This window comes from Arachis hypogaea, chromosome 1, assembly GCF_003086295.3.
Source record: "Arachis hypogaea cultivar Tifrunner chromosome 1, arahy.Tifrunner.gnm2.J5K5, whole genome shotgun sequence".
NCBI classification, from domain to species: Eukaryota; Viridiplantae; Streptophyta; class Magnoliopsida; order Fabales; family Fabaceae; genus Arachis; species Arachis hypogaea.
Window position 1 is genome coordinate 75,200,177 of NC_092036.1, and position 23,477 is coordinate 75,223,653.

Consider the following 23,477-nt stretch of genomic DNA (forward strand, 5'->3'; position numbering starts at 1 on the left):
AAGACCAAATATAATTACACGACTGTGTAAAATATATTTTACACTGTCAATACATCAAAATTAAACTCGCTAAAAATATATGCACCCAAAATTTGTATAATACCAGGTATATAAAAAAACATGGTAGACACCAAGAAAAATATAAGAAAACATGGTTATTTTTTTGGTATTATGTAGACGCTATCTTGTTATTTTGTTTGTATTAAAATATCTATTTGTAGTTATTTATAAAAAATAATTAAAATAAAATTTCAAATACTAAAAAAAGAAAAATCTTTTAATAATTGAAATTTCAAAAAAAAATTGTCTAAAAAAAATATTTCAAATTATTATTGGAACATTTTAGATGCAACCTATTATTTATAATTAAATTATTAATTTTTTACGATGAATAAACTAATTTATTGAGTGAATATTTAATATTTGTTATTTTATTAAACGAAAAAAGTATGTCTAAACAGATTTAACAAAACTATATGATTAGTTTCTCTTTGAGACAATAAAAATGTGTTAAAGAAGGATGATAATTTTTTTAATATATATTATACATTCATTAATTTAATTTAAAATAAATATTAATAAATTTTTGTGTGTAAAAATTAATTTTTCAGATGATATTTATTATGTAAATAAAAATAATTAATTGAATTTTCTTTTTCAACTAACATGAGTTGGAAGAAAAATTATTAACTTAAAATTCTTTTTATATTAACTTTAGCTTAGATTTATTGGTTCAAAAATTTTCTTTTCAGTTGTTACTGTAATATAGGGAGAGAGAGTGTACATTTAAAAAGTCAAAAAATAAAAAAAAATTATACTAGGCCCAACATATCATTATTAACTAATTAACATAAATATAATTAACCTATTTAATCAATACATCATTCACATGTTACATAAGATAAAATGCATTACAGTTCACCTTTAATATGTCAAATCTTGTCTCTTCAATTACTCTCTTTCTGAATATTTATTACACTACCCTTTTGACAACACAAACATACACATGTAAAAAAATTTTTCTTTCTATATCATAGAATTCACCTTACACAATAGTGCTATATTCCAATGCAACCGTGTTCTTTTTTTTAATGTATCATATCCCGATTTGTGACTTAATAATTTTTTAGGTTTGTATACTCAATATTTAAAATCGTAATTCATCTATACATTATATATTTTAATAAATATTATATTTTATCCTAAAAAATTAATAAATAATAATATTAAAAATATTTTTATCTTTTTTTTAATTTTCAATAAAACTTAATAATTTTGTTAACATTTGTGCAAAATTAAAAAAAGAGATAATTAATATAAAAAGTGTTATAAAATAAATAAATAAATAAAAAATAAAATAATAAAATATAAATAAAAAACTTTAGTATTAATATTCTATAATATTATTATCTCTAACTAAGATAATTCATATGTATATTCACAAATATGTTACAGCATACATATATATAGGAAGAGAGAAATATTTTATATTGGTCTTATATATATTGTCTGAGACTTTACCCCTGTTTATACCCATACCAATTTCACATTTGAAATTTCATTAAAGTTTAATTCATCTTGAGAACTTGAACTTTTTGCTCTTGAAAAACTGAGTTGTACATGTAAGGAAGATGGTCACAAGTCACTAAATGAGCATCTATCCATATCACAACACTCTCTTTTGGATGTCCATTTAGGATTATTCTTCGTTAAAACTTTACTAAAAAAAAGACTCAATGAAAAAAGTTTTAGTGAAGAAAAAAGAGTACAATATCTTTTTTTTTATGAGAACTGCCTTGTTAGAAATCTTATCAAGAAAAATCCAATAAGGACAAAAATTTGACCAAGGAAAAAAGAGTACAGTCTCCCCCTCTTATCAACATTATTTAATATCTCAAAATCGACGCATCCCAATTTGATGTACTAATCTTTCAAAAGAGAATATTGGAAGTGAATTTGTAAATAAATCTGTCAGATTATCGTTTGAGTGGATCTGTTGGACATCAATTTTCTTTGATTTTCAAGGTCATGAGTAAAGAAGAAATTGGGAGGAATATATTTTGTTCTATCTCCTTTGATGTATCCACCCTTAAGTTAAGCAATGCATGTTGTATTATTTTCAAACAAAATAGTTGGAGCTATTTTTCTATCAGTCAGTCCACATGATGATGAATAGATTGGATTAAGCTCCGATGGATGAATTATCGTCGGTTTGAAGTTTTTCAAAATAATTTCATTGCAAGCATAGTCCAAGGAGTTGTAGTGAGGTATGCGTATTATTGGTTATGAGCACAAGGGTTTTCAAAAGTAAGGATAAAGAAAATAAATTGTAAGAAAGTAAAGCTAATAAATATAGGAATATAAATGCTAAAACGATACTCTTAGCAAGGATTGAGAATCAAGATTTTCTATCCTTGTCATTAATCTATACACAATAATTATCATGAGTAATAATATTACATTAATTCCAACATTGAGAAAAGGTCAAATAGGCATAATTGATTTCAATTCACAATCCAAAACCACTTTACTAATTGAGCATAGTAAGAGAGGTTAACGTTAGTGAATACAAAATCAACTAACAACTCTATATTATCAATCCAAATTGGACATTAATGACTTAAGATCACCTAATTTTTCAATTACAAGCCAAGAATGTAAAAATTTACTCTAAAACTAATTCAAACATTTTATCAAACACCTAGAGTGTATAAACTAAAGTATCACAAATTGTAAGAATTAGTAAAATCTATGGTTATCGAATATAAGAAAACAATAATAACAACTCAAATAAGGATCGATGAAACATAAAAATCAAATTACATTTAAAAAAATGATAAGTCAACAAGAGTTCATAACTAAAATAATATAAACAAGAAATTAATAAAAAAGTGTTAATGAACTAAAGTAGAAGAGCAAGAAAATGTAATTAAAACTAAGCTAAAATAAGATTAGAAACTAAAATAAAAGAGAATTAAAATAGAAACTCTAAGAATTCTAGAAAGAAGTTGGAGCTTCCCCCTCTAGAATTTACTAAATATTCTAATAAAACTAAAACTACCTACTACTAACTACGTTGTATTTTTTCCTTAAATACTTTTGGGCTTTGGACCTTTTTTTGGCCAAAAAACAAGGATGCATGTGTTTCATCAAACAGAACACGTGGGCCCGTTTCGCACATGCAGACTATCACTCGAATCGCTTCTTGAGTTCGCTTCTTCGCTCCATTCTTTTAGATCCTTTGAACCATTGACCTTGAAACACTTAAACAAATTTAATCATGGGATCGAACGGCATAAAAATTAATAATTAGGAGAACAAAAAAGCATATTTTCACATACAATTTCTTCAGAAGCAAGATTCGAAAAACTCATTTAATTGCCCAATATTGCGCAAGAAAGGTTGATAAATTCCATGATTTTTAGCACAATTTATAACGATAAAATAGAGTTTATCAAACTCCTGAGCCAAAAAACTTGCGACTTACTTCATGTATCGCTAGTATTTCAGTATGAATAGAGGATGTTGCTGCTATCGTCCGTCTTGTAGACCTCCATGATATAGTTGTATCACCATATGTGAATAGGTATCTTGTTTGAAATCTTCCTTTATGTGGATCGCCAACTAATTGTGACTTGGATTCATATGGGTAAAATAGTCCCATATCAACTGTTATATGAAGATATCGAAAGATTTGCTTGATTCCATTTCAATGTCTTCTGGTTGGAGAGGAATTATAGCTTACTAGTAAATTCACAACAAATAATATGTCAGGCCGTGTATTATTAGCAGTATATATTAGTGCTCCAATGGCACTGAGATATGGTACTTCACGACTATGGATATCTTTATTTTCTTATTTAGAATGGAATTGATCCTTTTCTACGTCAAAGACCTTACTATTATTGGGATATTTAATAAATGTGATTTATCCATATAAAATCTCTTCAAGATCTTTTCTGTGTATGTTGTTTGATAAATAAAGATTCCAATATTTGTATGTTCGATCTACAGTCAGAAAAAAATTTAGTCTTTTCAAGATTTTTCATCTCAAACTCTTCTTTTAATGTTTTTATGATTGTTGGAATCTCTTTGGGATTCCAATGATATTTAAATAATCAACTTATATAGCAATTATAATAAATTTAGATGCAGATTTTTTTATGAAAACACATGGGCATATATCATAATTTTTGAATCTGAGTGTCGGAGTTCTAGGAATGCCTCTGGCTTTCCCGGGGCCTTTTATATTAACTTTGTGGGCACCTTTACCATACTGAGAACCCCCGGTTCTCATTCCATATATATTCTGTTATTTTTTTTCAGATGCAGGTCGAGAGGCACCTCATTGAGCGTTCGGAGTTTCCTATGCAAGCGAAGTTTGGTTATTTTGGGATGTTGTATTTTGTATTTATACTATGTATATATGTATATAGATTCTCCTCTGTATATATTTTATGTTTGTTCCTCCTAGAGGTTAACTTGGAGAAACATGTGTTTATTCTGTAGTTTGAGTTATATTTTTGATTGTATAAATATATATAATTATATACTTTGGCCGGCCTTAGCTTTGCTTGGAACTCTGATCTGTATATTATGTTTTTAGCGTTCTTTTGATCTCACCTATTCGTTTTACGATTGACCTTGCGAGTGTGACATGATTTTTTGTTTTCACTTTTGTTTAGCTTATTCTTCAAGGCTCCTAAATATGAATTATTTCTACTATACTTATGTATGTATTTTACTTTTAGATGTCGTAATACCTCACCACCTCTGCTTTACAACTCAAGCGTAATGCTCTGTGTGGTAGGGTGTTACATTATAGTTTTAGAGCTGTTTCTGTAGAGCTTGAGGGACGGACTGACTATGCTTTTGTACATACTCTGTGTGTGTATATATGCTAATTAGGATATCTAATTGATATATGTGGCATATTTGGTTATGAGCATGCATTTGGGACTTTGAAGCATTAGATTTGAGATATTGAGACTGATCACCTTAATATCACTTGTTTAGTGTGAACATAAACCAAATGATGAATCGTTGACATGGACGCAGTCGAGGCAGAGGCCGAAATATCAATGTGGAACCTAAAACCACTATGAATAATCCTGTGAGCTTTATGAATGCTTTGGAGAACATGGCGGCTGCTATGCAGGCAACGACTGCAGCCATTGGTCAACAATTTAATAATGGAAACCGGGGTAATGGCGTAAATAGGCTGATGACTTTAGCAACTTTTCTGAAGATAAACTCACCAACTTTTAAAGGAACGACAAATCCAACAGAAGCTAATAATTGGTTTCAGGCGATGGAACGAGCTTTGCGAGTGCAACAAGTGTCTGAAGATCAATGCGTTGAGTTTGCTACTTATCAGCTGATGGGTGAAGCTCAGTATTGGTGGTAGGGGACCTAACACCTTCTGCAGTGAGATAATGTTGCAATCCCTTGGGATGTATTCTAATATGAGTTTTATAATAAGTATTTCCCAAACTCAGTAAGGACGGCGAAAGAGCTTGAGTTGCTACAGCTGAAGCAGGGTCCTATGTTAGTAGTAGAGTATACCAGTCAGTTTAAGGAACTATGTCAGTTCTCTAGGATTTGTCAGGGTGCTCCAGGAGATTTTGAAGAATGGAAATGCATAAAATATGAAGGTGGTCTGTGGAGTGACATCCTGAGTACAGTGGGCCTGATGGAGATCAGAGTTTTCTCTAAACTGATAAACAAGAGTCGTGTTGCTGAGGATTATGTGAGAAAGGCAGCATTGGATAAGGGTGATCACCGAGCTTTTGTTAGGAGAGATTAGGGGGGAAACTTTGCGCCTAGGGGATAGAATTTCAAGCAAGGCGGTTATGTTCCACAACAACGTTTGGATCAGAATAACTTCCGGAGATTGAATAATAATAACAACAACCAGGGAAGAGATAAAGGAAAGCATTTTCAGAATCCTCCCAATAACTTGACATGTAAGAGATGTAGGGCATATCATCTGAACACTCTGTGCAGAGTTGGACTGGGTGTATGCTACTACTGTGGTAGAACCGGACATCTATCCTGGAACTGTTTGAATAAGAAAAGGGATGATGTTGAAAGAGCACAGAAGCCAAGGCAAGTGTTCACTATATATGCTGTGGGTGCCGAGGGATCCGAGATATTGATTTGAGGTAACTATGAAGTAGCTGGTAAAGTTTTAAATGCTTTATTTGATTCAGGAGCAACACATTCATTCATTGCGTTTGAGAAGGCTAATGAATTAGGATTGAGAATAGTGGTCTTGGGTTATAAATTGAAGGTGCATAATGCCACTCATGAGGCCATTGTGACTAGGTTAGGTTGTCCACAAGTTTCGTTCCGAGTTAAACAGCGAGACTTTGTCCATGATTTGATTTGTTTGTCGATGATCGATCTTGATCTCATCTTGAGATTTGATTGGTTGTCCAAGAACGGCGTCTTATTAAACTATTCTGAAAGGACGTTATATTTTATGTCGGAAGGGTCGGAAGGACCGATGGTGGTGAAGGATTATTATCTGAACTCTGTAGTTGTGAACTGTAGTGGGTATGAATGCAAGGGCATTATTCTATTGGCAGCAAATATGTTAGGTGAGGAGCAAAGCTTAGAACAAATTCCGGTTGTATATGAATTCCCCGAAGTGTTTTTGAACAATATTCCTAAATTCCCTCCATCTCGAGAAATCGTGTTTGCGATTGAGCTGGTTCCTGGAGCAGGACCAATTTCAATTGCGCCTTACCGAATGTCGCCTTTGGAACTGGCTGAACTTAAAGCTCATCTAGAGGAGTTAATGAGTAAGAACTTCATTCGTTTGAACATTTCTCCATGGGGAGCACCGGTGTTGTTGGTGAAAAAGAAGGATGGAAGTATGCGGTTACGCGTAGATTACAGGCAACTGAACAAAGTAAAGAATAAATACCCATTGTCGAGAATTGATGATCTGATGGACCAATTGCAAGGAGCTGGTGTCTTTTCCAAGATCGACTTGAGGTATAGTTATCACTAGATAAGAGTGAGATATGAAGATATCCCGAAAATCACTTTTAGGACTCGATATGATCACTATGAATACACTGTGATGTCATTTAGGTTAACTAATGACCCTGCTTTATTCGTGGACTATATGAACCGGATATTTTGTCCTTTCCTAGATAGCTTCGTCATCGTCTTCATTGATGATATTCTAATCTACTCTAAGTCTGAGAAAGAGCACGCGGAAAACTTGCAGATCGTGCTGCGGATTCTGAAAGAGAGGAAGCTGTACGCTTGATAAACCCCAATTTTTTGGTTTATCTTGTGCTTAATTTGGGGGATTTTATCACCTTTTTCCACATTTATTCAATGAAATAACATGGTTTTGCAATTCTCCCTCGATTTGTGCTTAAATGTGAAAACATGATTTTTAGGCCCTTAAATTGGTGATTTTTACACACTTTAATTTCATTCGATGCCTTGATATATTTGTTGAGTGATTTCAGGTTCATAAGGCAAGTATTTGATGGAAGAAGTGAGGAGAAAAGCATGCAAAGTGAGAGAACTCATGAAGAAATGAAAGAACCGTAAAGCTGCCAAGCCTGACCTCTTCGCACTCAATCGACCATAACTTGAGCTATAGAGATCCAGGGCTTCAGAATGATATAAAATTTGCCATAGTTACCTGACGTATAGAGGCGCGTACGTGCACATGATGCGCACACATCGATGGATCAGCGTGGGTCCATTTTTGGCAACTCATTGGGGACGATTTCTGAAGCATTTTGGGCCCAATCCAACTCATTTCTGATGCTATTGAATCCAAGGATTGAAGGGGAAGGAACCAAGTAGTCATAGTTTAGTTTTTCATCATGTTTTAGGAGTAGAATTCTAGAGAGAGAGGCTCTCTCCTCTCTCTAGATTTAGGATAGAAATTAGGGTAAAGTTAGGTTGATTACTCTCAAATTTCTCTTTCAATTCTTGTTTTGATTTCAATTCTCTTTATATTTTAGTGTTCTATTGTCTTAATCTTCTTAGTTTCTCTTGTTAGTTTCTTATTTTGCTCTCTTTTATGTTGATGAACCATTGTTGGATCTTGATTTCTTTTAATGCAAATTTATGTTTCCATGTCTCTTTTATGTTGATCTTGATTTCTATTATTGATTTATTGTTTATGTTAGTCTTGGGTTTCACTAATTCTAGCCTTTTGTGATGTTTATTTTTATTGCACATTAGGTGTTTGATAGAATGTTTCCTTTAGTTTTTGAGTAGTTTTCTTTACTCTTGGCCTAGACTAAGGGAATTGAGTGACCTTGAGTCATTGGGTCTCATTGAATTGGTGATTTGAGAATCCTTGGTGGTCAATTTGATACCCATTGATACTAACCCACTACTAATCTAATTAGTAGATAGGTTGGGACTTATGGGTTGATGTTGATTAAGCCATTTGATATACTTCAACTATAGAAGTAGACTTAATGAGCTTGGTTTCTCATAATTATCAATATTTGGTCATTGACAAGGATGGTGATCTTAAATTCCTATGCTTAGCCAAGAGTTGTTTGCCTTTATTTATTAGTTTTTATCATTTACTTTTTTATTATTTACTTTTCTTCTCAAAATATAAAATCAAACCCCCTTGCATCTTCATAGCTAATAATTGATCACTTCATTGCAATTCCTTGTGAGATGACCCGAGGTTTAAATACTTCGGTTAATTCTTATTTGGGGTTTGTACTTGTGACAACCAAATTTTTTATTGGGAGTATTCTTTGTTGGTGTAGAACTATACTTACAACGAGAATTCATTTTGTGTGAAATTCTATACCAACACGACAATTTTCTTTAAATCAAAATGGCACCATTGTCGAGGAATTGTAATGGTGTTATATTATTGGCTATTGTTCATATGTAAATATGTGTGTCTTTTGTTTGTTTGTTAGTCTTTGCTAAGTGTAGACTTTGCTTTCTTATTTTTGTTAACTTTTGTTTTTATTTTCTCTTTCCTATTATGAATTCTCATCCTCACTTTGGCTATGAGTTTGGCTTAAATTATGTTATAGGGAATGGGAACTACAATGGTGACATGCATCAAGGATGGAACAATCAAAGATGGGAGGAGTCTCAAGGGATTGATCAACCTTCTTGGCAACAACAACCTCCGGTTTCTTATGGGTATAATTCTAATCCTTATGCATATCAATCTAATGGATGTGGTGACCCTTATTGTGATTGTCAACAACCACCACCACATGCCTATGAACCACCTCCTCAACATGATTTTGAACCACCTTACTCACAAGCCCCATATCACCAAACACCTCATTATGACCCTAATCCATATCCACCATACCAACCACCTTATGAGCCATATGAAGGACCACCCCAATTCCATCACCAATACCCTCAAGAACCACCACCTTATTATTCTTACCAAGATGAATCACCTCCCATGTATGAGAACTTTCAACCACAAGATAAATTTCCTTTCTACCATAACCCTCCATGGAAGAACACCCATATTAATTCATCCAAGAGCAATATGATCCTACATATGCTAATCAAGTGGAACAAAAGCCAATGGATTGCTTCAAGAAGCAATGGACCGGCTTCAAGCAATCATCCGTCAAAAGGAGCAAGAGGAAGCCCAAAGGAGGAATGAAGCTATCGAGGCTAACCTTGCCAAAATTAGAGCCAACTTGGATGCATGGGATTCACACCGTAGACAAAACATCTCCACGGATGAGTGTGAGAAATCAGCCGAAGAGCGGAGCATGGGGTATGTCTTGCATCAAGTGGAGGAGGAAAAGATTGTTAATAAAGAAGGAGTGGTTGAAGATCTAGGCGAAGTTGAGCAAGAGGTGAATTCCAAGTTTGAGAACACTTCCACACCAAGTGATATTGTTGATGGTTTTGTGGAGGTTGTTGAACCTTCTTCCAATAAGCTTGAATTTGGTGTTGAAGAGGATAATGCGCAACCGCCTAAGCATATAATGAATGATGAAGAATTGGAAGAAGGTGAGCAAGCAACAAATCTTCCTCTTGAAGACGATCCCACACCAACACATGATCCTTTAGTATTTAAGGAATCTTCTCCTATTGAAATTGAGGTAGATGTTGAGGTGAGTTCCACATTACCTCCAAGTTGTGACATGAAAAGTGGAGAAGAGCTAGAAAAAGTTGGTGAAGAAGTGGTTGAACATGAAGAACTTTGTCAAGAAAGGGACATGGAAGAAGCTTGCCAAGAGGTGGAGGTAGTCCAAGAAGAGCACAAGGGAATGGAACTTACAAGACCATTGGAGACGTCCCTTCCTAAGTCACCATCCAACATAACATTCAAGTGGGTAAAATCCTTATCTCTAATCTTTACTTTCCCACTTGAATATGGTTTGCTTGAGACGGATGAGCAACTTAGAGGTCTTTGTGGGGTTAAGAGCAAGAGAAAATTGGTTGATGGGTGGAATTGCCAATCAAGGTTCTTTATGGTTGGAAATTCAAAGTCTAAGTGCAATGGTTGGTATAGCTCTCAACTAAAGGGGTCTAGGAAGATGCTTTGGTGTTTACTTGAGAATTTGGATCACTTCTCACCCCATTGGAAGATGATCAACTTGAAGATGGGTGTAGAAACAAGATTTGGGATCCGGGAATATATGAAGACAAATTTTGGAAGCCCTTAGCTTGTGTGGAACTTCATCAAAGCTTGGTGCCATTGATTTTGAATTTTGGAGCTTACTTAAAGTCCAAACATTGGTGGAAGTTTCAAGATGAGTTCAAGCATAAGCCGCCATGATAAGGAGCTTCCCAAATGTCCAACTTAAGGACTTAAACTAAAAATGCTAGGTGGGAGACACCCCACCATGGTAAACTCTTTCCATTCTCTTGTGTATATAATCAATGAGTGAATTGAGTTGCCATTGTAGGTAGTTTTTCTTATTTTCTATACTCTTATGCATTTTGCTTTTATTGATAGGTTGTTTGTTGCATTCATGCTTTGGGTAGAATAGTTGTTGTTAGATTGCACTTTACTTGTAGTATAAGTTTTGTTTTTAGTGTATTTGAAAATTTTTCAAAAACTAAAAAGATTCGTTGTTAAATTTGATTTTTGATTATTTTAGAATACTTGTAGATTAGGAGAGTACCCTGTTTTTGTTCTAAGCATCTTTAAAAAAATGGGCATCGGCGCGCAAGCGCGCTAGCGTGGTTTCACAATTCCTAGTACTAAAACTCGAGAGTTGTTCCCACTTTATGCCTACTTTGTGCCAGGCGATCCGCGCGTAAGCACGCATGACGCGTACGCATGGATTGTCCCTGCTGCATCCGCGCGTGCGCGCACATGGCGCGTACGCGTCCTTCTGCCAATCTGCGCATCGGCGCGTGGGCGTGCATGGCGCGTCTGCGTCGCAAAAAAAGAGTTTTTTTTCTCATCTTCCATTTTCTTCTGTCCATTGCATTCGCATACTTTTATTCTTTGCATTTTCATTTTTGTTTTTATAGCTTGTTATTTTTTAAATTCTTTTTTGAGCTTCTTATTTTAATAATGGTGTTGCATTTTCTACTCAATTGTTGAGAAATTCTTGGTTAATTTTGGTGCTTCTTGACTTGTTTGATATTGTTGGGTGATGAAACTTTTAAATCAATGCTTAATCTTGTATGACCCTTATATTCTTTGTGTATTGATAGGAACTTGCATGTCTTTCATTACCCACTCTTTCTAGTTGAACTTAATGCTTTTGAGTGCTCTTCATGCTTTGACTTTACTCTTGCATCAAGTATTAATTGATATGTCCTTTGCCTATTTTGCTTTCACACTTACATGCGTAGCTAACATGTAGTGAGAACTGAGAACTTTACTCTTATTTGGCATTATCCCCCGCCTATGTTATACTTGCTTTGCTATCTTTATTGTAGGCTTAATTATCTTTCTTTTTCTTTTCTTTTAGGTTGGCCACCAAGAACGAAAGGATAAGCTTCAAATGGGGCAACAAACAAGTTCATCCGCACAACCTTTTGAAGAAGCTCATCAATTGTAGCAACCTATCCACATTGCTCTTCTTTGCATGCACTGTGGACGATGCAAATTTCTATGTGTGGGGAGGTCTTCCGACCGATCTCCATGGGTAACAATTTCCTTTTCCAACACCAATTCTTGATTTCCTTTGTTAGTTTGTTGCTTGCATTGCATGATAGGTTGCATGTTAGTCCGAAATTGTACATATTTTACCACTTTTTTTTATGTTAGGACTACTTGGTTAGGGTGATGATTTCTTCTCCAAGAAAAATTGTTTTTAGGGCACCCTACCAATTTGAAAAAAAATATTTGTGTTGAACTTTCTTGAAAAATGTATTTTGGAACATGATTTTTGAGCTAAGAACACAAGCATGTGAGTTTTGAGCCAAATTGTGTGGTTACATCTTATAACCACTTATTTTCCATTCATGTGTGCATTGTTCTCTTTCTATGATTATAATCTTTGATTTGTTTGATTCTATATGTCCATTATTCCATGTATACATGCATTTATATGATTGAGGCCATCATTTCATTTAGCTCACTTACCCAAATTGCCTATCTTTCATCAACCATTGTTAGTCAAATTTGAGACTATTTAATCCCTTTTGTTCTTAATGTTAGCACATCACTACCCTTAAGTGAAAAATAATAAACGTCCTTAATTTGGATCTTTGATTAGCTTAGGCTAGTGAGAGTGTGTATCATCTGGGTATGGAAAACTTGGGACATTGGTTGAGAGAAAAGTGTGTTTTTGTATTTTTGTTGAAGATTTTTGGGAATTGGGTACATACTTATGCATTAAATATGTAAAACCATATGCATTGATACATTTGTATATACTTTTGAAATATATATATATATATATATATATATATATATATATATATATATATATAGAAAAAGAAATAGAAAAAAATATAAAAGAAATAAAAATATAAAAAAATGATGAAATAAAAAGGGGACAAAAATGTCCAAAGTAAAGCTCAATGAAAATCAATGCATATGGAATGTGAATTAAAGAGAATGCCTGAGTATGTGAAAAAGTGGGAATCATGGGTAGCTAGGTTGTGTATTAGAATTGTATAGGTTGTTGTATGTGTTTGGTGAGAACTTAGGTTAACCAAAGATTCAAATTTCAAGCTCACTTGACCATATGCATCCTACCTTGACCCTCGCCCCATTACAACCTATGAACAAGTCCTCATGATGAATGTATGTATGCATTGAATAATTGTTGATTGTTAGATGAAAAACAAATCATGGAAAGCATGATTAGAAGAGAATTGAGTGATCGACCCTATACACTAGAGCGACTAGAGCGGATACACTTCCGGTGAGGGTTCGATGCTCAACTCCTTGTTCCCGGCTTTCATGAGCTTTCTTCTTGTAAGTCTATTTGTGCTTTATTTTGATATTCAAATTGATAGAATTCATGAATCATCATACTACTTAGCCCTACATGTTCATGTGTGTTCTTGGGGATTGACTTACTTTTAACCAAGTAGGTAGAATCATTTTGCATTTAGTTGCACTCATATAGATAGGTGCATATAGCTTAATTGCATTGAATAAATGTTCATACCCCTTTTCTTGTTCTTCTTTATTCTTAGTATGAGACATGCTTGGTTTAAGTGTGGGGAGATTTGATAAATCCCAATTTTGTGGTTTATCTTGTGCTTAATTTGGGGATTTTATCACCTTTTTCCACATTTATTCAATGAAATATCATGGTTTTGCAATTCTCCCTCGATTTGTGCTTAAATGTGAAAACATGCTTTTTAGGCCCTTAAATTAGTGATTTTAACTCACTTTAATTCCATTCAATGCCTTGATATGTTTGTTGAGTGATTTCAGGTTCATAAGGCAAGTATTGGATGGAAGAAGTGAGGAGAAAAGCATGCAAAGTGGGAGAACTCATGAAGAAATGAAGGAACCGTAAAGTTATCAAGCCTGACCTCTTCACGCTCAATCGACCATAACTTGAGCTACAGAGGTCTAAATGAGGCAGTTCTAGTTGCTTTGGAAAGCTAACATCCGGGGCTTCAGAATGATATAAACTTTGCCATAGTTACCTGACGTATAAAGGCGCGTACGCACACATGACGTGCATGCGCCGATGGATCAGCGTGGGTCCATTTTGGGCAACTCATTGGGGGCAATTTCTGAAGCATTTTGAGCCCAATCCAACTCATTTCTGATACTATTGAACCCAAGGATTAAAGGGAAAATGAACCAAGTAGTCATAGTTTAGTTTTTCATCATGTTTTAATAGTAGAATTCTAGAGAGAGACGCTCTCTCCTCTCTCTAGATTTAGGATAGAAATTAGGGTAAAGTTAGGTTGATCACTCTCAAATTTCTCTTTCAATTCTTGTTTTGATTTCAATTCTCTTTATATTTTAGTGTTCTATTGTCTTAATCTTCTTAGTTTCTCTTGTTAGTTCTTATTTTGCTTTCTTTTATGTTGATGAACCATTATTGGATCTAGATTTCTTTTAATGCAATTTTATATTTCCATGTCTCTTTTATGTTGATCTTGATTTCTATTATTGATTTCTTGTTTATGTTAGTCATGGGTTTCATTAATTCTATCATTTTGTGATGTTTACTTTTATTGTATATTAGGTGTTTGATAGAATGTTTCCTTTAGTTTTTGAGTAGTTTTCTTTACTCTTGGCCTAGACTAAGGGAATTGAGTGACCTTGAGTCATTGGGTCTCATTGAATTGGTGATTTGAGAACCCTTGGTGGTCAATTTGATACCCATTGATACTAACCCACTACTAATCTAATTAGTAGATAGGTTGGGACTTATGGGTTGATGTTGATTAAGCCATTTGATATACTTCAAGTATAGAAGTAGTCTTAATGAGCTTGGTTCCTCATAATTATCAATATTTGGTTATTGACAAGGATGGTGATCTCAAATTCCTATGCTTAGCCAAGAGTTGTTTGCCTTTCTTTATTAGTTCTTATCATTCACTTTCTTGTTATTTACTTTTATTATCAAAATATAAAATCAAACCCCGCTTGCATCTTCATAGCCAATAGTTGATCACTTCATTGCAATTCCTTGTGAAACGACCCGAGGTTTAAATACTTCGGTTAATTCTTATTTGGGGTTTGTACTTGTGACAACCAAATTTTTTATTGGGAGGATTGTTTGTTGGTGTAGAACTATACTTGCAACGAGAATTCATTTTGTGTGAAATTCTATACCGACACGACAATTTTCCTTAAATCAACGCTAAACTTTCTAAATGTGAATTTTGGAAGAATGAGGTGAAATTTCTGAGTCACGTAGTGAGTAAGTAGGGAGTAGTGGTGGATTCTTCTAAGGTTGAGGTAGTAATGGATTGGGGACGACCTACATCTGTAGCAGAGATTAGAAGCTTCTTAGGTTTGGTAGGATATTATCGGAGGTTTATGAAAGTCTTTTCACCAATTGCATTGCCTTTGGCAAAGTTAACTTGAAAGGATGCGCCATTTGTCTGGACATCAGAATGAGAGGAGAGCTTTCAAGCCTTGATGTGGAAACTGACTATAGCACCTGTTCTTGTATTACACGAACCTAATGAGCCTTTTGAGGTGTATTGCGATACTTCTTTAAAAGGTCTAGGGTGTGTGTTGATGCAATACCGGAATGTAGTAGCTTATGCATCGTGTCAGCTGAGACCTCATGAGATGAATTAGCCAACTCATGACTTGGAATTAGTTGCAGTTGTATTTGCATTGAAGATTTAGAGGCGTTACTTGTATGGAGTGAAATTTCGAGTCTTCTCTGATCACAAGAGTCTCAAGTATCTCTTTGATCAGAAGGAGCTCAACATGCAACAAAGAAGGAGGATGGAGTTGCTGGAGGATTACGACTTTGAGTTAAGTTACCACCCAGGGAAGGCAAACATTGTAGCGGATACCTTAAGTTGGAAGTCGTTGATAGTCGCTTGGATGATGATTAAGGAAGAGGAATTGGTGAGCAAGATTCGAGATTTGAGACTGGGTGTCAGAGAATTTAATGGTAGTGTATGGTTGAACTAACTACAGATCTCTAGTGACTTCAAATCCGAAATTTTCAAAGCTCAACAAGATGATCAGGAGTTACAGAAGGTGTTGTTTGCAATAGAGAAAGGAAAACGATGGGGAGTTTTGTGGGATGGAGATGGAATATGGAGGTATAAGGGTAGGATTTGTGTGCCGATTGTTGGAAATTTGCGGGAAGATATCTTGGAGGCACATAGGAGCGGATTCTCTATTCACCTAAGAAGTACCAAGATATACCTTGATCTGAAGGTAATGTTCTGGTGACCAGGAATGAAGAATGATGTGGCGTTGCATGTTTCAAAATGTTTGACTTGTCAAAAAGTAAATATTGATCTCCAGGGACCATCCCAAACATTACAACCTTTAGAAATTCAGCAATGAAAATGGGAAAGTATCGCAATAGACTTTGTGTCTGGACTGCTGAGTACTTGGACAGGATTTGACGCAGTATGGGTGGTTGTGGATCGATTGACAAAGTCTACACACTTTTTGCCTATCCAAATGAGTTATACCTTAGAGGACTTAGCCCGTCTGTATATCAAAAGAAATTATAAGACTGCATGGTGTGCCTACAACTATAGTTTTTGATAGAGATCATCGTCTCACTTCAAGATTTTGAGGAGCATTTCAGAAAGCGTTTGGAACTCAATTGAGCTTAAGTACCGCATACCATCCACAAACTGATGGTCAATCGCAGAGGACAATTCAAACTCTAGAGGATATGTTGAAGGCTTGCATTTTAGACCAATCGGCAAGTTGGGATCGGTATATGCCGTTAGTAGAGTTTGCTTAAAATAACAGTTACCATGCGAGCAATGGAATGGCTTCGTATGAGGCTCTGTATGGGAGAAAGTGCCAATCTTCGCTATGCTGGTATGAAGTTGGAAAAACAAGTTTGTTAGAACCTGAGTTAGTAGCTGAAACCGCCGAACAGATTAAGAAAATCCGAAACTAAATGCTTACCGCTCAGAGTCGCCAGAAGAGCTACGTCGATCAGAGATGAAAACTATTAGAATTTGATGAAGGAGATCACATATTCCTAAAAGTTACTCCAACAACAAGAGTGGGGAGAGCGACCAAGGCAAAAAAATTGAATCATCATTATATCGCTCCGTTCCAGATCCTGAAGAGAATTGGGCCGGTGGCATATCGAATAGCTCTACCACCACATCTTTTGAACCTGCACATTGTGTTTCACATGTCGCAGCTTCAGAAGTATTGTAATTCTAGCCACATTTTAGAACCTGAATCAGTTCAATTGAAAGAAGATCTAACGCTTTAAGTAACCCCGGTTCGAATTGACGACACTAGTATTAAGCGATTACGCAGAAAGGAAGTCTCATTAGTAAAAGTTGCTTGGAGTCGAGTTAGAATTGAGGAACACACTTGGGAACTTGAGTCAAAAATATAAAAAGGACTACCCGCACCTATTTGCAGGTAACTGAATATGAATTTCGGGGGCAAAATTCTTAATTAGGTGGATAGGATGTAAACCCCACGAAATTAATAAATATTTAGCCAATAAATAAATTATTATTTAAAAAATATAAAAATTAATTTTTATAATTTATAGGAGTAGAAATATTAAAAATACGAATTTTGACACTAATTTAAAAGATTTTGGCCTAAAACCGGCCCAACAGGCCAAACCAATTGAACTGGACCCAAGCCCAACCCATAAAATACACATCGAAGCCCTCTCTTTCATTTTTACCCAGGAGAATGCGCTGAATCAAAGGAGAAAAGCTTCGAATACTGTAACCCTCGTTCCAATTTTAATTTCACGTAACTTTCGATCCAAAGCTTCGATTGACGAGCTGTTAGCAACCACATGTTCGTCTCAAAATTTTCTTCAATTCTATTTGAATAAAATGGTAAGAAATTATCATTTCTCTTCCAATTCTCCCTCTCCTCAATTATGTGATTTTAGGATTTGGGTATTGAGGAATTGAATGATTTTAATGGTTTATATGAACTCTAGTAGTGGATAATCATTGAGTTTTGTCCAATTGATTCGTGAGTAAGGTATGGAACTGTTGAACCCTTGTAAAATATTGAATTAGTGAATCCTATGATAATTATAGTGATGTTGTGTGAACTAGATTGTGTTCCTGTTGATTTGGAGTTCAATTAGGCAGTTTGAAACGAAATCTGGGTGATTAAGTTTGAAGAATTGACATTTGGAAGCTTGGAGCTTGTGAAAAGAGAGGTTTTTGAGGTGTTATGAGCTTAGAGAGAAATCGGTCAAGGTATGATTTTAGTTTCTCGTAGTTAATGTTTAATGTCCCGTGAAAACTCAGGCTAGAAGACCTTAAGATAGGAATAAACTAAATAAATTATTGATAAATTATGTATATGATATAAGATGTGTGGTTTAGCTGTTGTTAATGATTTGCTATTGGAGTTGGTTGGTTTTGAAAAAAGATTTAATATTGGTATTTGTTTGATTTTGAAATAATTTGTTGCTGGAATGATTTGAATGACTAATATGTGTTTGTAATTGAATGACCCGATCTCTTGGACCAATTAAATTACTGCTGAGGGTATCCTTTCTTATTATGGGTATTATACACTTATTGGATGGTTAATTTAGTAGGGTATTGGATGGTTGGTCTTCATGATAGATCTTTTTGCCACTTTAATTGAATGGTTACTTTAGTAAATAATCGAATGGTTGGTTTTCATAGTCGATTGTATGCTTTCTTGAATATAGTTTTCCTCCTAGTTAAATGTGCTTACTATAGGGACATTTGGAGGATTGATTTTGATGAACGCGACTGCCAGTTTAATGTTATTAGGTTGAAGGCTTCATTGAATCGGTTGATGTTTGATGGGTATTTTTTTTCCGGGTTGATTTTGTCAGGTTAACACACCCATGTATGATGCACAACCCTGGTTCTAATCTGAGATAGTAATTACCAATTTTTACTAAAATTAGTGGCTAATTTAATATCTATTTGGATCACTATTGCTGGCTATAAACAATGATTTATGTGGCTGCCATGTTGTTGTAAGGAATATGGATTGGGTACCAAATAGTAGCTGGATTGTTTAAATGTTACTTTGTCGTGTTATCTATCTTGTTTCTTGGTTATTAAATTGAAAACATATTGTAATGGATTGCAGGTGTCAACGGCGTGACAACCATCCAAACTTCTGCAGTTGATACGAAGAATCAGATGGGTAAAAAGGTATGATAATGTTTACGACATCGTACAAACATAATTGGTGTTAGTTGTAATGTGTTCTCCTTTTTATTTTTGCTCGACAGAAACTAGTCGAGAGGCGATGCTCACCTTATTATGTTAGCAACTTGTTTTCCCATTTTGAAGAACACAACGAGAATAGAAAATTGGCTGAGATTGAAGCTATTGGCTTTGGTTTCCTGAGGCGGATACCTTTATGGCATGTGAAGCAAAGCATCATGCTGCCACTTGTAAGGGCCTATCATGTGGATTCAAACACTCTGAGAGTAGATGCAGGTGACATCCATGTTACTACCGAGCTTATTGGCAAGGTTCTAGGCATACCTTCAAGAGGTCAGTGGCTTACATGTATCATTTGAGAATTTTTCTGCTATTTTTAATCCGATATTCCCATGGTGTAATTAATTTAATATTGTTTCCTGTTTTGTTAATTCTAGGGGATGGCATTACAGAACTGAACAAGGAAAATGCTTCCCATGGGGCACTTAAAAGGCAATTCCAGAAAAAAATAACAACACAACTTCATGACTTTGTATATGGCTATCAGATGGATACCGAGGAACAACGGATGGATTTTAGACGACATTTCATTTTGGTGGTGTTAAAGATGTTTTTATGCCCAACAAGCCAACAGACAATCTCCCCATGGCACATTCCTCCAATTCTGGATGTCTCAAACCCTAGGAGATTCCACTGGCCACATAGTATATTAAAGTGGTTGCAAGATGCAATTCAGAAATTCCAAAATGCGAAACGTGAAACCTGCGGCAGATGCATGTTCATCTTGCTGGTATCGCAATTAGTTAAAATTGTCCTACATGTATGCATTATGTTTGAAATTCTTAACTTTTGGATTACTTCTATTCAGATTCTATACTTTCAGCAACTAAAGTATGCCCCGTTAGATGAATGTCAAACACCGGAGCCATGGGTTGCTGAATGGACCGCTAGTGAGCTGGATAACAAGGCTAGCCAAGTTATCTCCCAGGTACAACTCATAATGCCTCCAGATTGAAACTCAATTTGATTACAAATGTATCAGTTATTTAGGTCGACCATTTGGTATCTACTTTGTTCCACAATGAACATACAGGGCTGCATCGTGTACAATCCCAAAAAAGGTAAAAAAAAACCAAGGAAGTAGCAACAAGCAAGCAAGGCACGCGCAATCAGTTTTCGCAAAACAACACAGCAAGCATACGTGGAAAACTGCCAAACCATACAACGTATATACATACTTGCATTGGATTAAGATATGGTATCCGTACTTTTAATATGGTCAATATATTGGTATTCCATTGTTCGGTGTGGGGTTGGTAGCTTGGTTTGATGTTTATGTAGTTGCTATCTCTTTGATCACTATAGCATGTTGGCAAGACGAGCAGCACAAACAAACGGCCCCAGATGGACGCAGAACAAGGGCGATCTACCAGGAGCAGGGCCGTACTTCTGCAACCACATGAAAATGAGGAGAAGGTAATCTCCCTTATGATTTACTTCTCGATTTAATAGGCTGCATTTTGTTTTAATACGTTTGGCACAGGTGTGAGAAACTGTTTATCCTAATCTCCTTTCAGATTATGTTTTTTTATTATCCCTAGTCTGCTGATTTATCGTTTACACCACAGGAATGTAAGCCTGGCACTAGGAGGAAGTTGCACATTCACAGAAGCCAATCCTTCAAAGGAAACAAAACAACAAGTCCATCAGAGACTGTCCCGCAAAGCAAAGGGAACACCCTTAATTGTCCCCGACTCAGATGATGAGGAAAATGAGCCACTTGTCAGAAGAAAGAGCCGATTATTCTATGAAAAGGTGTCAGCACTTGAAGACTTCCAGGCGGAGACCAAAGAAAATGTCAATAATGAAAGGGGTATCGAAGACCATCATGGCCCCAGTGAATCACCTCCACGTACCCCGTCTTCTGCACTGGTCCAACTTCCTAAGTATAACTTTGACAGGCAAGTTGTGTGTGGTTTACTTTCTTGTTGTAGTTTCTTTTTCCCATGGATTGGACAGATGTCTTACGAAGCATAGCCTTTTGTTTTAGCTAACGTTAGTTTCCACTCTTGCAGTGAATTTGACGTCTCCATAATGCAATGTCCGGAATTTAAAGAGATGTTGGCAAATGTTGAACAAGGGCGAAACATAAGGCCCGTAGTCATGGAGCCCCTTCAAACGGTTATGCCGAAGACGCCACGCTACCATACTCCGAGTCCAGGAAAGCCCAGTTTCTCACTAGGGTTGACTCAGTGGGAGAAGACACCAATCCCATCCCCGGCCCGATCGATTCATCCGAGACTTAGGAATTTTAAGATAGGCGAGAAAAAGGAGAAACAAATTCTGGCATGGATACGAAACTCGTATCTTGAAAAAGAGGAACATCTGGCAGCCTTTGAAGGTCGGAAGCACCTAGTTCTATGCAGGAAGGACCTATGGACACTAAAAACTCGTGCCTGGATCAGCAGCATGGTATGTATTTGAGCTCAAACACGCATTTTAGCTATATACATCGTGAACGCTACTAAATTCCCTCTTTTGGCATTACCATCTTGTAGAAAATTCAATAGATGTCCTACACCTTCAATGAATCCCAGTCATCAAGGTTCACATGCGATTTCTACTGCGTTTGCCCGGGAATATGGGTGTCAATCCTCTATTATTGTCAATGCATTTCAAAATGAGTTACGATTGTAACGGCTGTTGCCTTTTCAGGAAACAATCACACGAGGGCATAATCTTAAGTCATTCAAGGATGGTGCAAATCCGATGTATGTCGGGTTTCGTCCAAGCTTTGGGGAGGATAATAGGTTCTTTGACAAGGTCCAAGCTGCAACTAGAACATGGGTCAATTAAAATCTTCTTTAACTGCTTTAAATTACCTTATCTTCTTGTAATGAATGAATTGTTAATATGGTGGGTTTGCTCTGAGCTTGGATGTTATTTATGAATAGATTTTGATGGTTGGTTTTTATCGGAATGCCATATATTTTATTTTTCTATATGGGTACCTTGTTTGAATAAGGTGCTTCTGTTTGCATGTATTGGCTTTAAGTTAAAATGGGTCTATATAGGTTGCTGTTTGGTGGGGAGGTGGTTAAATGAGATGATGATCCTAGCATTGTGTTGTTGGTTTGGGTGAAGTTCTTTGTTTACAGCCATATTCAATTTTCAATATTGTTTGTTGCAGTGGATGATTCCTTTCTACTGGAATGAGCATTGTTAGGTGTATGCATTTCATATGAGAGAAAAGAGAATTGTGATACTCGATAGCATATATTCCGTTGGGCCGGGAGATGAACGTGATAAACTCGATGCATATATGGTAACGTAACATCTTTCTTGTACTCACTTGAGATTTAAGATACTTAGTTCTGTTACACATTATTCTGCTTTACATTTGCTATTTTTCAGGGGAGACTAATCGAGGACATGGCTAGAGTTGCTATCCCGGCATACGTGCGGACTACAAATGGTCCGTCTCATTCATATGTCGCTGTTCAAAAGCAGCCAAACAAGTGAGTTGAATTAACTGCACATGTTTTTATTTTAATTGTAGACTACTTGCTGTGACACTCCTGTAGTATTGATTGTGCCAATTTCTTTGTTGTATATAGCTATGATTGTGGCATCTTCGTTATTAAGTTCATGGAGACTTGGACTGATGGGTGTAAGTTTGATGAGTGGGACGAGGTGACTATAGCATACTTCTAAGTTTTTTCCTTGTCTAATTTTGAATAAAAAGTAACGTCACAATTGTATTGTCTAACTTGCTATGAAAATCTTCCTCTAGGATATGCTTAGAGAAAGCAGATCGGAGTTGATGTTAGATATTGTCTGTGGGCCGCATAATACATTGGTAGATAAGGTGCTTACAATATTGGAGGACAAAGCTAACCCCGTACGCTATAATCAACCACGATACAAGTGAAAGGAAGTGAAATCACCATTCATGGCACCAAGCACGAGGACGTTGACACGACGGGCTGAAGGATTACCAAAGTGTGGAAAAGGCTAGGGGCAAAAAATAGTAGCATACTCATGCGTGTGTTGATTATCTTTGGATATGCTTGTTTGGCTTATATACTAGACATAGCCGTTGGTATTTTTTTTTTTTGTGCAACTAGTGGGACGTAACCGTGGACCCTCTATTACTATTGTTAAATTGTTGTGAATGTGTTGTTCTCCATTCTGTCATGCATAAAATACTTACAAATGAATGAAAGTGAACATCCATT